The 19061-nt window shown below is 48.8% G+C and overlaps 1 protein-coding gene across 1 annotated transcript in view; it reads right to left on the reverse strand.

The window, feature by feature from the left end:
* LOC126235654 (cytochrome P450 9e2-like) overlaps positions 1 to 19061 on the reverse strand; it is a 91253-nt gene that overhangs the window by 31155 nt on the left and 41037 nt on the right. The window lies entirely within an intron of this gene.

Here is a 19061-nt window from a genome sequence, read left to right on the forward strand (position 1 = left end):
ATCCGGAGATCTTGCTGGCCAGGGTAGTTGACTTACACCTTCTAGAGCACGTTGGGTTTCACGGGATACATGCGGACGTGCATTGTCCTGTTGGAACAGCAAGTTCCCTTGCCGGTCTAGGAATGGTAGAACGATGGGTTCGATGACGGTTTGGATGTACCGTGCACTATTCAGTGTCCCCTCGACGATCACCAGTGGTGTACGGCCAGTGTAGGACATCGCTCCCCACACCATGATGCCGGGTGTTGGCCCTGTGTGCCTCGGTCGTATGCAGTCCTGATTGTGGCGCTCACCTGCACGGCGCCAAACACGCATACGACCATCATTGGCACCAAGGCAGAAGCGACTCTCATCGCTGAAGACGACACGTCTCCATTCGTCCATCCATTCACGCCTGTCGCGACACCACTGGAGGCGGGCTGCACGATGTTGGGGCGTGAGCGGAAGACGGCCTAACGGTGTGCGGGACCGTAGCCCAGCTTCATGGAGACGGTTGCGAATGGTCCTCGCCGATACCCCAGGAGCAACAGTGTCCCTAATTTGCTGGGAAGTGGCGGTGCGGTCCCCTACGGCACTGCGTAGGATCCTACGGTCTTGGCGTGCATCCGTGCGTCGCTGCGGTCCGGTCCCAGGTCGACGGGCACGTGCACCTTCCGCCGACCACTGGCGACAACATCGATATACTGTGGAGACCTCACGCCCCACGTGTTGAGCAATTCGGCGGTACGTCCACCCGGCCTCCCGCATGCCCACTATATGCCCTCGCTCAAAGTCCGTCAACTGCACATACGGTTCACGTCCATGCTGTCGCGGCATGCTACCAGTGTTAAAGACTGCGATGGAGCTCCGTATGCCACGGCAAACTGGCTGACACTGACGGCGGCGGTGCACAAATGCTGCGCAGCTAGCGCCATTCGACGGACGGCCAACACCGCGGTTCCTGGTGTGTCCGCTGTGCCGTGCGTGTGATCATTGCTTGTACAGCCCTCTCGCAGTGTCCGGAGCAAGTATGGTGGGTCTGACACACCGGTGTAAATGTGTTCTTTTTTCCATTTCCAGGAGTGTACATTGTTTGTTCTCTATGAAAATCTTTCATTTGCTAACTATGCCTATCAGTAGTTAGTGCCTTCAGTAGTTTGAATCTTCTATCTAGCTGGCAGTAGTGGCACTCGCTGTATTGCAATAGTACGAGTAACGAAGATTTTTGTGAGGTAAGTGATTTGTGAAAGGTATAGGTTAATGTTAGTCAGGGCCATTCTTTTGTAGAGATTATTGAAAGTCTGATTGCGTTGCGCTAAAAATGTTGTGTGTCAGTTTAACGTCAGAACAGGCAAAGAGTGAAATGTCTGAGTACGTTCAGTTCTGCTCAGCTGTTTGAAAATCAAATAATGTAAGAGGTTTATCAGCACAGTAATTCATTAATTTTTCTAAGGAGATGTTTCAAATGGCACAATTTCAGAATCACCAATTTCAATACTTCAATGCCAGAGTTTGCTAGCTGTGACAGTATTGACATGAAAGCCTCAACGTTTCACTTCAGGCTCTGGAGAGTGCACCAAACAAGGTAGTTAAGACAATGTACTCGTATTTTAGAGGAGGGAAGACCAAATAGGAGTCTGATAATCATGAGCAAGATTTCTGGCGGTTCCCGCAGATCGTTTGAGGGGACTGCTGGGATGCTTCATTCATCGAGGTTATGGCAGACTTCGTTCCCACTTACTGGGCAAGGTAGCGCGTGGTTAGGAAACTGGTCTCGCATTCGGGAGAAGTGGGGTTCAAATACCTGTGTTGGCAATTCAGATTTAGCGTTTCCGTGCTTTCCCTAAATCGATGAAGACGGAAACCAGTTTTTTTTTTTTTTTTTTTTTTTTTTTTTAAAGCCGATGCCAATTTCTTCATCCAACCTTGTCCTACCAGAACAAGTGCTCCGTCTGTAATGACCTCATCGTTTACTTGACGTAAAGCTACGAGCTTCCTGAATTTTAAAATTTTCTCTGCGAAGGAAGCGTTCGGAGAAATTTCTGGCTTCCAGGCGGTCATCGTCACCTACACTCCACGATATTTGAACTTGGCACCAGATAGTAATCCACGCGTGAACCATCGAAGACTGACGAAAACGTCTCCTTCATTCCGCAATATATGACAGACTGTGAGTATTCCGCGCATGCGTCTGAATCACGTTGACAGACGGACCGCAGAGCCCGGCGGCAGTGCCCTCGCTCGTGGAGCCGCAGAACTCACAGTCGGCTGTCCTTGGGTCGCCGCTCGCCGCGTGCGTCGGCGTGCTCTGTCGTCTTCAGTTTGAGCAAATTGTGGAGAGGAGGGGATTCCACGCATTAGCCAGCTGGTAGCCGCTGCCGCCGTTCATCAGATTTTCCACTATGCGTATTTTCAGTAATGGGATCCCAAACAGACGTTGCCGTGGCCAAAAATTATTTTTTTATCATACTCCATCGAATCTATGTTGAATACAACATTCTTCCACAGTGCGTGCGGTCTGACCTCTATAACCCGTACCACACTGGCAACGTATTTTGTAAAGTCCAGTCTTCCACAATAACAAATGTCCTTGCTGAGGACACTGGTGGGTAAATGCTTACATTTTACACGAAACTCGGCCTGTTTTGCCAACACAATGCGGATCATCTGTCTAAATAGTTCGCACCGTTTAATTAACTTTGGTATTATATCACTTTTTAGAAAGATCCCTCTCGCAAATTCTTTCTACTAATTGGTAATAAGTTTCAGGAGAACGTCCAGGCTTTGTTCTTGTATGATTTTCCTCGCTTTTGTTTTGTTTCCCTCAACTTTTGCTGTACGTTCAACCATGAATATTTTGATCAGACTGACGGCGACGCCATGGGTGGCCCTGTGTCTTCCCTGGCGTCCAACATTTGTGTGGAGATCATTGAGGAGAGAGAGCTTGAATCCGCAGATCTCAAACCAACTTTATTTTGTAGGTATACTACGTGATCAAAAGTATCCGGACACCCACAAAAACAAACGTTTCTCATATTAGGTGCATTGTACTGCCACTTACTCCCAGGTACTCCATATCAGCAACCAAAGTAGTCATTAGACATCGCGAGAGAGCAGAATGGGGCGCTCCGCGAAACTCACGGACTTAAATCGTGGTCTGGCGATTGGGTGTCATTTGCGTCATACGTCTGTACGCGTGATTTCCTCACTCCTACACATCCCTAGGTCCACTGTTTCCGATATCATAGTGAAGTGGAAACGTGAAGGGACACGTGCATCACAAAACCGTATAGGCCTGTCTCGTCTCTTGACTGACAGACACCACCGACATTTGAAGGGGATCGTAATGTGTAATAGGCAGACATCTATCCAGACCATCACACAGGAATTACAAATTGCACCAGGATCAACTGCAAGTACTATGACAGTTAGCCGGGAGATGAGAAAACTTGGATTTCATGGTCGAGCGGCTGCTAGTAAGCCACATATCACGCCGGTAAATGCCAAACGACGCCTCGCTTGGTGTAAGGAGCGTAAACGTTGGACGATTGAACGATTCACGGCACACAATTTGGTGATCAGATGGCAGGGTGTGGGTATGGCGAATGCCCAGTGAACGTCATCTGCCAGCGTGTGTAGTGCCAATAGTAAAATTCGGAGGCGTTGGTGTTATGGTGTAGCCGTGTTTTTCATGGAGGGGTCTTGTACCTCTTGTTGTTTTGCGCGCCCGCCACTATCACAGCACAGGCCTACATTGATGCCTTAAGCACCTTCTTCCTTCCCACTATTGAAGAGCAGTTCGGGGATGGCGATTGCATCTTTCAACACGATCGAGCACCTCTTCATAATGCACGGCCTGTGGCGTGGTGGTTACACGACAATAACATTCGTGTAATGGACTGACCTGCACAGAGTCCTGACCTGAATCCTGTAGAACACCTTTGGGATGTTTTGGAACGCCGACTTCGTGCCAGGCCTCACCGAGCGACAGCGATACCTCTCCTCAGGGCAGCACTCCGTGAAATTTGGGCTGTGATTCCCCAAGAAAACTTCCAGCACCTGATTGAACGTATGCCTGCGTGAGTGGAAGCTGTCATCAAGGCTAAGAGTGGGCCAACACCATACTGAACTCCAGCCTTACTGATGGAGAGCGCCACGAACTTCTTTTCAGCCAGGTGTCCGGATACGTTTGATCACATAGTGTATGTAGAAGACACTTTCATAGCGTGGCCTCATGGAGACCATATATTAATGGAGTTCTAACATCACCTCCTTTCATAAGAACATCTGGTTCGCTATGGCATTAGAGAAAGGTGGTTGTTTACCTTTCCTGGACTTTTTCGTTAAATAGAAGAATGATAGCTCTCTGTGGCATTCAGTTTATCATCGAGTTGTCATCATCCATCGCAAACTATGAGCGTTCTTAAAACATTGTACACAGAGCTCAAGCAGTCTCAAATGCACATAGTTTATTGAAAGTGCTCGCCCACCTAAAGACTGTTCAGGGGAGTTGGATATTCTACCCGGCAGATTAACAGGGCACTATCAATTAAAGCCAAGAACCAGGAAGTGGATAAAGAGGAGAGCGCACCTGAAAAATCTGAAATATTCTTCCCTTTGTTGGCAATATTTCGTGTAAAATAGCAAGAATCCTCCGTAATTTTTAGGGTAAATAGGTTTTCCTCCCACCATTTAAGGTTGTCTCCCTGTTGCTACGAGGATAATTTGTCGTTGTGGAAAGTTAGAATTTACAAAATACGTTGCCAGTGTCATATGGCGTGTGGAGGTCAGACCGTATGCACGGTGAAGGAAAGTTGCATCAACGTTGCACTCGCCTGTTGCAACCGAGGACTCTGCTGTTGCTGAACATTGCATCTCCATCGGAAATTCAATGGCGTATGATAAAACACTAATTCTGGACACAACAACATATTTTAGTGACCCATTATTGGAAAATCTGATAAACCATGACAGCAGCTAATAGCTGGATAATGCGTGGAGTCCTGTAATCTCCTCGTTTTTCTCACAGGGGGAGGCCACAACGTTGTCATTAAGGATTTACTTCAAACTTCGCAGACCTTTTGTAATCCGACTCCGAGGAAATCGCAAGAAAAGTTTTTAGCCTCTATTATGTAACTGATATATCTATGTGAAAGAGCCGAACGTAGGAAGACAGTGTAGTCAAGCGGTTAGCGTTCGCGCTTTGCGAGATGGTCGTGGGCGGGGCGACGATTTGAATCCCACTAACACTTATATCTTATGATAATGATTTAATCTGAAGAAATGTATTAAAATTTATGCTACGGCCAGGGCTTGAAACAAGGTTTCTTTGCTTTTTAGATAGGAATGCTAAGGATTCCACCAGCGCACAACAATAGGTAGCATTGTTGCACCGACTACCCGAGTCCCTGTCCCTCCTTAACACAAACTTCATACGTTTAGCTTATCTTCCCCTTGATCGTCACTATCACCGAGGCCCTCTCGGATTGGAATAGCAGTTCACCGTTGGATGTAATGGGGAAATCCTGTAACACAAATGTAGGCGATCTCTAGTTCTTACGATTAGATTTGAGTCTCATCTTTATCGATGATAATGATGGAAACTGAAGATATGCATTACAATTTTTGCCACAGCGGAGACTTGAACCCTAGTCTCATAAACATACTAGGCAGGAACGCTAACCACTACACCACCACAGCACTGTGCCGCGCGTTGTTGCACGCACTACCCATTAGACTTAGGTACCACGTGCATTTTCATGAAGTAGTGAATTTAGTATGTTATCAGGCTATTTACTATTCGTAATTAAATTTTCAAGGACGCGGTACAGGATTGGAAAGCCCAAGTCAAACCTCGATAAATGATGATACGAATGACGTCATTAAAATCAGTAATATAGTAAGTCACAATGTGCCAGACCACAAGAGCAACGTACAATTACTCGTGAGATGTGCTCTCGACATGACACGATGTTGGATGGTATTTGACATACAGACATGGGAAACATAAATTGAAAGTTGATGCAAATACTGCATGCAAATACACGTGATTTTTTGCGTTAAATTACTTCTCGAATGTCATAAAACTTAAACAATATGACCAGTGATTAAAAAAATTGATTAGTAATTACTTTTGAGCGGGAGTCGAACCGTGGCGTCGTATTCATTCATCTTACGAAGCTCGAACACTAATTACTTGACCAACAGGAACTCTAACGTCCGGCTTCTACACACAGAGAAATAAGCACGAAATAGACGCGTGAAACTTCTCTTGAGATTTTCTCGAAATTGTCGGAGTAGAGCACCTTACTAATTGCACATTACTTTGTTGTAATGGCCTCCTAAAGGTGTACAAAGTTTGAAGTGAATCCCAACGTGGTGGCCTGCCTCTGTCAGATCGAAGACGACGGTGCGGCAACTCTGACAGCCGAGTTCCGCCGCTGAACGAGGCAGCGCGCTGCCACCGGGCAGTGGGGGTGAGACCTGTCTGCATGCGCCTAGTACTACGCAACACGGGGTGAGTCACTGACTGTTGCCACCAAGAATAACTCCGAAAGTATGATAGGAGCTGTAAAGCTTGTGGGACGAAAGTTGCATGGGTCAACGGGGGCCAGAATACGATGTTGGTGTTTTGTTGCTAGGTGGGGTCGCTTCAGGGATATGAAGGTCAACTTTGCTTTTTTAAATGGGATGCTACAGTTTGGTACTTATTTTCTGATAGTGACTATCGAGACGACTCCAATGATGTGTAACAGTAAGGTCTTTGAACGTCAACGAAGGTCACAAAGGTGGCATGAACGTCCATTTACAGAAGGTGTTCGAAGTGCTGACCATTGATATCACTTCTTATCACGGATTGAGTGGTATTCCTTATCACATCGGCACTTATCGAAGCACATGCTCTGACAATTTTCTCTCGCATATCTTCTACACCTACATCTACATTTATATTCCGCAAGCCACCCAAGCGTGTGGGCGGAGGGCACTTTACGTGCCATTGTCATTACCTCCCTTTCATGTTCCAGTCGCGTATTGTTCGCGGGAAGATCGACTGCCGCAAAGCCTCCGTGCGCGCTCGAATCTCTCTAATTTTACATTTGTGATCTCCTCGGGAGGTATAAGTAGGGGGAAGCAATATATTCAATACCTCATCCAGAAACGCACCCTCTCGAAACCTGGACAGCAAGGTACACCGCGATGCAGAGCGCCTCTCTTGCAGAGTCTGCCACTTGAGTTTGCTAAACATCTCCGTAACACTATCACGCTTACCAAATAACCCTGTGACGAAACGCGCCGCTCTTCTTTGGATCTTCTCTATCTCCTCTGTTAACCCGACCTGGTATGGATCTCACACTGATGAGCAATACTCATGTATAGGTCGAACGAGTGTTTTATAAGCCACCTCCTTTGTTGGTGGACTACATTTTCTAAGGACTCTCCCAATGAATCTCAACCTGGTACCCCCATTACCAACAATTAATTTTATATGACCATTCCACTTCAAATCGTTCCGTATGCATACTCCCAGATATTTTACAGAAGTAACTGCTACCAGTGTTTGTTCCGCTATCATATAATCATACAATAAAGGATCTTTCTTTCTATGTATTCGCAACACATTACATTTGTCTATATTAAGCGTCAGTTGCCACTCCCTGCACCAAGTGCCTATCCGCTGCAGATCTTCCTGCATTTCTCTGCAATTTTCTAATGCTGCAACTTCTCTGTATACTACAGCATCATCCGTGAAAAGCCGCATGGAACTTCCGACACTATCTACTAGGTCATTTATATATATTGTGAAAAGCAATGGTCCCATAACACTCCCCTGTGGCACGCCAGAGGTTACTTTAACGTCTGTAGACGTCTCTCCATTGTGAACAACATGCTGTTTTCTGTGAATTTTAAAATTTTCCCGGCGAATTGACTGTTCAAACAAATTTCGGGCTTGCAGCCGGTTGTCGTTCAATACTTCGCACGATATTTCAACTGGGCACCCGCCAGTCATCTTCAGGTGAGCCATCGCAGACTGGCGAAAACGTCCTCCGGTCCGCAATATATAGCGTACTGTAACTATTCTGCGCATGCGTCGAAAACTTGATAGTTGAACCATACTGCCCGCCGGCAGCGCCCTCGCTGGTGGAATAGCGGAACTCAGTCGCCCTCTGCGTTGCTGTTTGCCACGGCCGTCGACGCTCTCTGTCGTCTTCGATTTGAGCAAATCGTGGAGATGATGGGATTCCATGCACTGTCCAGCTGGTAGCCGCTGTCACGGTTTAACAGATTTTCCGCCAGTCGTATTTCTACGGATTCTTTAATAATGGAGTCCCAGAAAGACGTTGCTGTGGACAAAATAATTGTTTTTTCGTACTCCATTGAATGTCCAGTAGAATTACAATGTTCAGCAATAGCGGACTTGCTTGGATGCAAAAGGCGGGTGTAACGTTGATGTTCAGTGCAGCGTTCTGTTAAACCGTGACAGCGGCTACCAGCTGGACAGTGCATGGAATCCCATCATCTCCACGATTTGCTCAAATCGAAGACGACAGAGTGCGTCGACGGCCGTGGCAAACAGCAACGCAGAGGGCGACTGAGTTCCGCTGTTCCACCAAAGACGGCGCTGCCGGCGGGCAGTGTGGTTCAACTATCAAGTTTTCGACGCATGCGCAGAATAGTTACAGTACGCTATATATTGCGGAGCGGAGGACGTTTTCGCATCTAGAGGGTTGGATCCCCTCCTTCGAAAGCGTCAGATTGCAAAGCCTGGGCTACTCTCAGGGTGGAATCTCCGTCTTCGAAGATTGTGTGTGTTTGTCTGTGTGCCCGCCGCTTGTTGCTGTCGCTGTTCGTTCGTTCGTTCGTCCGTCCGTCCGCCTGCCTGCCTGCCTGCCTGCCTGCTCGCTGTCCATCGCCGTCGTCGTAACCGCTGCCGCCGCCGCCGCCGCCGCCGCCGCCACCGCCGCCTGCTGTTCGCCGCCGACCATCGCCGACGCCGACGCTGACGCTGACGCCGCCGCTGCCTGCTGCACGTCCGTCTGTCCGTCGCCGTTCGTCTGCAATGAGTACTCCCACCTCCACCGTCATCTACACCTCCCCCTCCCCTTCTCCCACAGTCACTTCCTGGAGTGCCGCCCCTGGCCTCCCTCCTTCCGCCTCCCCTTCCCTTCCCCCGCTCACACATCCCCCTATATCCTCCCCTGCTGTATACCCACACCTCTACACCCTTCCTCCAGCTTCCACGCCCTCAACAGCTCCCACTCCTACCCCCGCCCTCACGTACGCCTCTGTTGCCGCCTCTGCTGCCGCCCCTCAGGTCGTTGGCTTCCCCTCTCTCACCGACCCCGTCGCTTCGTCTTCTGCATCTCCCGCACGCATCACGTCGCGCCGAGCCACCATCGCCACCACTGAACCAGCTGCTTCTCCCGGTGCCTCCGCTACGCCACAGGGATCTGCCACCCGCCACCTCCCTCTCCTCCCCGTCCCTCTCCCCTCCTCCCAGCCTCCAGTCTCCAAAAAACCCCAAAAGCGCGTCCTTACCGACTCTGCTCCCGAGACTTCCCACAAAAAATCAACACCACCTCCCCCTCCCCCTCCCCCTGCCGTCACCATGGACACCACCCCTCCTCCTGCCACCCATACCTTGGCCCCCACCCTCCACACCTTCGTCCTGTCAACTCCCGATCCTAAGTTCCTCGACGCTCGTACCCTCACCAAGGAAATACGAAAGTACTTACCTGGTGCTCCCATTTCCCAACTCATTCCCCGCAGGGACTCAGTCCTTATCAAGTCCCCGTCCCCATCCTTTCACACAGACCTCCTGCGAAAACTCCCACGAGTTATGTTTGGCCCCACGCCTCTCTGACACCCTTCCTTTCCGCTTCCACTCCTCGTCAGCCCCAGCCTCCCCGTCGCCCCCCCACCTACACCGCTGTGATCACCAAGCTCAGCCCGGTGATCACAGAGGATGAAGTGTTGGTAGAACTGAACTCCCACCCGGACTTGGAAATCCGCTCTGCCCGCCGTATCCACAATGCCTCTGGTCCCACCTACCTCATGCGGGTATTCTCTGAATCCGCCCCATCCATAGACCATCTCCTCACCCAGGGTGCCCTGATATACCACCGTCGCCACCCTGTTGAATCCTCCAAATCCCCTCCCCAATCCTACCGTTGCCAGCGGTGCCTGATGTACAATGACCACCTGACTCCCAACTGCAAAAACCCCCCCACCTGTCCCCATTGCAAGGCCTCCCACTTTCTTAAAAACTGCCCCAACCTCGCTGCTCCTCCTTCCTGTAATACCTGCAATGGCCCCCATCCCACATACTCCCACAAATGTAAAGCTAAACCCCCTCCAGCCACCCCTGAACTTACGGTCCCAGTTCGTCCCGTCGATCCCCCTGTCCATCCCAACAATTCCATCCGTCCACCCCCCACGGCCGAGGACATCATCCGGTTCATTACCGTTGTCCTCCAAAACATTCACCCTTTTCAGCGCCCCCACACCTTCCAACAAATATCCCTTGCTGCTCGCTCTGTTTTCCACCTGAACGCCTTCGCCACTTACTCCCACAACCAAGCCCACTTCACCTTCACCCGCCTCGACACCCTAGTTTAAGTCTCTTCCCTTCCCTCTCTTCCCCCCTCCTTCCCGTCATGGCGCGGCACGAGTCTCGCATCCTCTTCCAGAACATTCGCTCCTTCCGCTCCAACAAATACCTCCTCATGCACACCCTCTCCCACCACCAGGTCGACACCTTCCTCTTGAACGAAACCTTTCTCCAGCCCCACCATTCTATCCGCACCTCCCCCTATATCCTCCACCGCACTGACGCTCCTGGTCCTCGTGCGCAGGGTGGAGTCGCGATTGGCCACCTTAAGCATATCCCTGTCTGGCCACAACCTCTCCTCAATGACCCCACTGAACACCTTATCCTTAGCGTCTTCTTCCCCTCCCTCACCATTACCTGTGCCACCATCTATGTCCGCCCCACTGCTCCTCTTCCTTATGACTTCATCTCACACATTGACCACACCTTCTCCACCTATGTGATTGCCGCCGACCTCAACATCCATAGCCGCACTCCTGCTGCCCTTCGGCGGTGGCATCAGTTCCTCTCCACACTTCAAGGTGACCTTGTTCCTCTTCCCCAGCACACCCGACCTGAAAGTAACACCACCCCCGATGTTGTCATTGCCTCCGCCAACCTCCTTGAGCGTATCACTGTCGCCGTCCTTGACCCCACAGGTAGCAATCACCTCCCTGTCCTCCTCACCATCACATCTGCAAACCGCCCCCCTCCGGCTCCGCACCCTGCACCCCCTCCCAAGGTCGTCCATGACTATCGCCGTGCCAACTGGGATGCCTACCGGGACTCCATCTCCGCCCAGGTCGAAAGCCACCCTCTTACCTATCACCATCCTGACGACATCAACCACGCCTCGTCCTTCCTTCAGCAGGTAATTACTGACGCCGTGGAGGCCCATGTTCCTACTAAAACCATCCACCCACACCGTCCCACTCTCCCTCCGCGGGCTGTCCTCCTCCTCCGTGAATCCCGCCGCCTCTATCGCTCCTTCCTGCGCACTCGTGACAGGGATACACTCCAACGCCACCAGCAAATACAGCGACACGTACGGAACCTTATTACAGCAACGAAACGCCGAGACTGGCGCCAGACCTGCACACGACTCAACGCCACCCTCCCTATCAACTCCTCCAAGTACTGGTCCGCCTTCCATCGTCTTACTGGTTCCCTTTCCGCTCCCCACTACCCCCTTCTCCATAACGATCGCCCACTTCCTGACAACCTCAGTAAGGCCAACCACTTCGCTTCCCACCTTTCCGAGGTCTTCTCCATCCCCGATGATCCCCACTTTGATTATTCTCTTTTCCCCACGGTCATGGAACGTGCCGATACCTCGGTCGCTCCTCTTGCTCCTAGTCTCCAGTACTTGGGGCAGTTGCCCCCCTCCGACATAAACACTCCCATCACAGCACAAGACATTAAACTTATCCTCCGGTCCAAACGCAACACGGCCCCTGGTCACGACTGTGTCACGTACCGTCACCGCGAAAGCCCCTATTCCTTCCTGACTGTCCTCGCCCATCTCTATAATGTCGTCCTCTCTACTGGCTTCTACCCTGACCTGTGGAAGACCTCTCGTGTCCTCTTATTCCTCAAACCCAACAAACCCCCTTCTGCCGCCTCTTCCTATCGTCCCATCTGCCTCACCTCCGTCTTCAGTAAGGTCTTTGAATCCATCCTCTCCCGCCGTCTCCATCAGCACCTTGCTCAACACCACCTCCTCCCCCTTACCCAGTGTGGCTTCCGACCCTCCTTCTCTGCTGACGACCAACTCCTCAACCTTGTTCACCTTCTGTCCCTCCAGCTCAACTCCCGTCGCTCCGCCATTTTTGTTTCCCTTGACCTCCAAAATGCCTATGACGGTGTATGGCATCCCGGTCTCCTCTTTAAACTCCAAACCTACGCCCTGCCTATCAATTTTGTCCGTCTGATCGCTTCCTTCCTCTCGCACCGTCCTTCCTATGTCACCCTCCACAACACCAACTCCCGTATCTTTTATCCCACGGCTGGCGTCCCCCAGGGTTCTGTCCTCTCCCCTCTCCTCTATCTTTTGTATACAGCTGATATGCCCAAGCCACCCCCACCAGTCCACCTTCTCCAGTATGCTGATGACACCGCCTTCCTGGCTCTCTATCCTACCCTTCAACGGTCTCAACGTACCCTCCAAACCCACCTTAACCAGTTCACCACTTGGTGTAACCAGTGGTTCCTCCGTCTCAACCCCTCCAAAACCCAGGCAATCATCATAGGCCGCACCACTCGCTCCTTCCGCCTCCATGATTTCTACCTCACCCTTTATGGTCGTCCTATCCAACTCACCCCCACCCTGAAATACCTTGGCCTCACCCTTGACCGCCACCTCACCTGGACCCCTCATCTCCTGACCATCCAGCAGAAAGCCCATTCCCGCCTCCGCCTTCTGAAACTCCTGTCTGGCCGGACATGGGGCTTGCATCCTTCTACCATCCTCCACACCTACAAATCCCTCATCCGTCCTATCCTCTGTTATGCCAGCGTTGCCTGGATCTCCGCCCCCACCCGCTTTTACAAGGCCCTCCAAATCCTTGAACGCCATGCGCTCCGCCTTGCCTTCCGTATCCGCCTTCCTTCCCCCACACGGCTCCTGTATGAACTGATCCCCTTCCCCCACCTCCTCCTGTTCCTCCAACATCTCCGCATCCTTTACATTGTTCGCAGGCTTGATCCCCCCCACCCTCTGGTTTCCTCCTTCCACTCCACCACCCGCCCGTTGCCGCGCCTCTATCGCTGTATCCCTCCCTCTCTCCACCTCCACACCCTCCATCTCCTTCGTCAGGGCAATTTCCAACGCCTCCCCCTCCCGGATGACGAACTTCGCCGTGACATCTACCCTTCCTTCCAACTATAACCTGTCCTTGTTCCCCCCCCCCACTCCCCAGGGCCCCTTTCCCTCTTTCCTCCTTCTCCCAGAGCGGATTTTCCTCAGTCCCCCCCTCCCCTGAGACCCTGCACCCCATACTTGCCTCTCTCCTTCCCACATCCCTCCCTCCCTGGCCCTCCTCCACGCGCCCCCCGGTCACCTCCCCCATCTCTTCCCCTCCCTCCCTTCTTCAGGTCTCCCTCATCTCCTAGCGCCTGGCAGATCCTCTGTGTTGCTCTTCATCAGTGTGCCACATCAGTGTTGTTTAGTGCTGTTTCTCGTGTGCGTCAAGAGGTGTGATTTTAATTGTGTCCTGCCTTGAGGTTCGCCGTCAGTGTTACATTATGTGCTATGCCATACGTCGCTACCTTTATGCTCCAGTCATACTGTGCCTCGTGTTCTTTTAACCGTCGCAGTGTGTGGCTTTTTGTGTGTGCTACTTTTAAACAGTTTTTTATCTCCATTTTACAGTCACCCCGTTTTTTGTCTATTGCCTTCCATGATGTTCCCCTTTTTTATATCTATGTTCACCTTATTCTCTCCTTTGCTGTTTTTAAATGTCTTCTATTGTTTTGTTCTATGTCTTTCGGCTGAAGAGCAGCGCCTATGCTGCTGCCAGCCTGCCCCGATGGGGAATTGAAATACAATAAAGGAAAAAAAAAAAAATCGTTTTCGCCAGTCTGCGACGGCTCACCTGAAGATGACTGGCAGGTGCCCAGTTGAAATATCGTGCGAAGTATTGAACGACGACCGGCTGCAACCCCGAAATTTGTTTGAACATGCTGTTTTCTGTTTGCTAAAAACTCTTCAATCCAGCCACACAGCTGGTCTGACATTCCGTAGGCTTTTACTCTGTTTATCTGGCGACAGTGCGCAACTGTATCGGACGTCTTCCGAAGTCAAGGAAAATAGCATCTACCTGGGAGCCTGTATCTAATATTTTCTGGGTCTCATGAACAAATAAAGCGAGTTGGGTCTCACACGATCACTGTTTCCGGAATCCATGTTGATTCCTACAGAGTAGATTCTGGGTTTCCAGAAACAACATGATACGTGAGCAAAAAAACATGTTCTAAAATTCTACAACAGATCGATGTCAGTGATATAGGCCTATAGTTTTGGGCATCTGCTCGACGACCCTTCTTGAAAACTGGAACTACATGCGCTCTTTTCGAATCATTTGGAACCTTCCGTTCCTCTAAGAGACTTGCGGCATATGGCTGTTACAAGGGGGGCAAGTTCTTTCGCGTACTCTGTGTATAATCCCGTCAGGTCCAGTGGACTTTCCTCTGTTGAGTGATTTCAGTTGCTTTTCTATTCCTTGGACACTTATTTCGATGTCAGCCATTTTTTCGTTCGTGCGAGGATTTAGAGAAGGAACTGCAGTGCTGTCTTCCTCTGTGAAATAGCTTTGGAAAAAGGTGTTTAGTGTTTCAGCTTTAAGCGTGTCATCCTCTGTTTCAATGTCATTATCATCCCAGAGTGTCTGGATATGCTGTTTCGATCCATTTACTGATTTAACGTAAGACCAGAACTTCCTAGGATTTTCTGTCAAGTCGGTAAATAGAATTTTACTTTCGAATTCACCGAACGCTTCACGCATAGCCCTCCTTACGTTAACTTTGACATCGTTTGGATTTTGTTTGTCTTAGAGGTTTTGGCTGCGTTTAAATTTGCAGTGAAGCTCTCTTTGCTTTCGCAGTAGTCTCCTAACTTTGTTGTTGAACCACGGTGGGTTTTTCCCGTTCCTCACAGTTTTACGAGGCACGTACCTGTCTAAAACCCATTTTACGATTGCCTTGAACTTTTTCCATAAACACTCAACATTGTCAGTGTCGGAACAGAAATTTTCGTTTTGATCTGTTAGGTAGTCTGAAATCTGCCTCCTATTACTCTTGCTAAACAGATAAACCTTCGTCCCTTTCTTTAAAATTTCTATTTATTTCCATATTCAGGGATGCTGCAACGGCCTTATGATCACTGATTCTCTGTTCTGCGCTTACAGAGTCGAAAAGTTCGGGTCTGTTTGTTATCAGTAGGTCCAAGATGTTATCTCCACGAGTCAGTTCTCTGTTTAATTGCTCGAGGTAATTTTTGGATAGTGCATTCAGTATAATGTCACTCGATGCTCTGTCCCTACCACCCGTCCTAAACATCTGAGTGTCCCAGTCTATATCTGGTAAACTGAGATCTCTACCTAAGACTATAACATGCTGAGGAAATTTATGTGAAATGTATTCCAGATTTTCTCTCAGTTGTTCTGCCACTAATGCTGCTGAGTCGGGAGGTCGGTAAAAGGAGCCAATTTTTAATCTAGCTCGGTTGTTGAGTATAACCTCCACCCATAATAATTCACAGGAACTATCCACTTCTACTTCACTACAGGATAAACTACTACTAACAGCGACAAACACGCCACCACCGGTTGCATGCAATCTATCATTTCTAAACACCGTCTGTGCCTTTGTAAAAATTTCGGCAGAATTTATCTCTGCTTTCAGCCAGCTTTCCGTACCTATAACGATTTCAGCTTCGGTGCTTTCTATCAGCGCTTGAAGTTCCGGTACTTTACCAACGCAGCTTCGATAGTTTACAATTACAATATCGATTGCTGCTTGGTCCCCGCATGTCCTGACTTTGCCCCGCACCATTTGAGGCTGTTGCCCGAGGCCATCTAACCTAAAAAACCGCCCAGTCCACTCCACACAACCGCTGCTACCCGTGTAGTGGACTCCTGACCTATACAGCGGAACTCGAAACCCCACCATCTTCAGATGTAGTTGGAACGTCTGCATAAAAAAATGTCTTTTACGAATATCCATAAGAAAAAAATCCAGAGGCGTCAAGTCTGGTGAACGAGCTGGCCACGACACATCTCATCCGAGTCCACTCCAACGATTTGGGAATTGTCTCTGCATCTCATTTTTAGCTATCAGCGAAAAATGTGCCGCACACCCATCGTGTTGATACCACATTCTGTCCCTTGTTCCTAAAGATATTTCTTCCAATAACAGACCTAATGTTTCTTGCAAGAATGTGGTGTACTTCCTACCATTAAGATTTCCTTCGATGAAATAGGGGCCTATAATTCCATCCGCCAGAATCTCACATCATACATTCACTGACCACGGTTTTTGGAGTGCAACTTGCCGGAGCCAACATGGATTTTCAGTTGCCCAATAACATAACATTTTCATGGTTCGTGAATGTAGCTTCGTCAGTAACTAAAATCAAATTAATCTGAACTTGAGCCCATCGGCAGAATTCAATGCGACGCATACAGTCCGTACCAATTAATTCTTGGTGGAGACGATACGGTAAGGATGATATTTTTGGCGATGCAGAACGCTAACAACACTACTCTGGCTCATGCCAGATTCCCTTGCAATCTCATTCGAACTAACACAAGGATCTCGAACACAGTGGGAAGAGTACCAATTTCCGTTTCCTCTAGTAACTTTCCTTCGCCGGATATGTTTCCGATGCGTTAAAGATCCAGTTGTTCTCAATTTATCATACACATATTTAAATGTACGACGTTCATGATGAATACGTTGAGGATATCTTTCAGTGCACAAGTCTCTAGCTCTCACTGAATTTATTTGGCATTCTCTGTAAATGAGAAACATACAGATTTGTTCTTCGATGGAATATGTCATTCACATTCGCTTGATTCGACGATACTAGTCTAGTGTTGTATTGCGAAACTGTCGAATGGTGTTTACATGTCAATGGCACGTTAGATGGATACGCCGTATTCGACGAATATTTACTATTTGCACTATATACGAGAGAGCATTGTCAGAGCATGTGCTTCGATAAGTGCCCAAGTGATGAGGAATACCATGCAATCCATGATGATTGCAGCACTGCATTGATACCAATGGTCATCACTTCGAAGACCTTCTGTAAATGGACGTTCATGACAACATTTTGACCTTTGTTGACCTTCGAAGACCTTACTGTTACACATCATTGAGTATGTCTCAATAACCGCTATCAGAAAATAAGTACCAAACTATAGCATCCCTTAAAAAAACAACAAAGATTACCTTCATATCTATGACGCGACCCCATCTAGCAACAAAAACCCGGCGTCATATTATGACACCCCGTTGTCCCATGTAACATTTGTCCCACAAACGTTTCAGCTACTATCATACTTCCGGAGTTATTCTAGGTGGCAATAGTTAGTGGCTGTCCCTGTACATTGCGGAACGGAGGACGTCTTAGATGGCTCGCTTGACGGTGATTGGCAGGTGACCAGTTGAAATATTATGGAGTTTAGTTCACTACGACCGGCTGGAAATGTGAAATTTCTTCGGAAATGATCTTCCTTCCGTCCTTTAACCCATGTGTAACTCATTTAGCACTCTCTAATCACACTGGCACCCATGGCAAACTTATTGTCTTCAATAGGAGTGCGATCAGCGATATCAGTTTCATAAAGTGGAATTTTTAATCCCGCTACATGAAAATTGACTCTCGTTTTATGCCACATACGGTCTTCGTTCATGGAAACATCACCAGGTCATTAGCTAAACGGCTAATTTTTTAACTCTTGGAGTGATAACGCAAATGAATGCAATTCTGCGCTCCACAGGTACAGCAAGAAAGAAGGGATTTTTAGGGTCCAGAGGGGGGGTGGTAGAGGTCAAGAAATGAACCACACAGGCACCTTCATGTTCGAGGAGTGTTCCTCAAAATCCTTACACGATGTGGGATCGTTGGTGTGGTGCAGTGGCTTGTTGAAGGTGAATGTCACCTGCAGAACTTTGTAAGCGAATAAACATATGTACATGATCGGGGCGGAGGTTCCTGCATCGTTCTCCTGCGAATATAGCAGAGGATTAGGGGCCCTCATACATTGCCATGTCAAACCCCACACAGAAAAATATATCCACCGCCCGCCTGAACAATGAGCTGTTGGAATTAATTCCTTCTGTAATTTCTGAGATTCCGTATCCTGCAATGGATGTGGAGTAACTTGCACATCAACTTATTTGTCCGGACAAACTCGTCCAGTGGCAGTGTTTTCCTGCACTCCTGTTAATCGCTGTGCTCTGTGACAGAGATAAAGGTGCAGAATGGTGGTGGCGTCGGTATCCAGTAACGGGTATGTTTCTGGATGATGCGGCAGCCTTTCAGTTGTTGATGCTCAGGTGCTCAAATGACCCGTGGCTAAAACGATGATAGACAGGCATACGTGTCTTCCTGTCGTCGTAGCGTAGCACAGCGAGAAGGGACGGGGCTTTTGGCTGCGTAAAACCGTTTCAGACCATTTGGGGAGTGTTGAGCCTCATAAACTGTGGAAAGAGCGGAAGGCATATTTCCATTTATTGAAATAATTATAGAAAAATTATACAGCATATACTGAATATGTTATATTCGAGACTCTTATGCGTTATTTCTTTGAACAATTTTCAGGATGAAATTGGTGTAGAAACTGAGCTACATTCTTCTGTTAGTGAAATGTTGTTCTTTGTATTCTGAGAATCAGTATTTGATATGGATCGTAAAATGTTGCAGCGGCTTTCATCGTATTCGCATAAATTCTGTAAGGACCTAATGAGGAATATATTCTTATGTTCACAC

This window comes from Schistocerca nitens, chromosome 2, assembly GCF_023898315.1.
Source record: "Schistocerca nitens isolate TAMUIC-IGC-003100 chromosome 2, iqSchNite1.1, whole genome shotgun sequence".
In the NCBI taxonomy this organism is placed as follows: Eukaryota; Metazoa; Arthropoda; class Insecta; order Orthoptera; family Acrididae; genus Schistocerca; species Schistocerca nitens.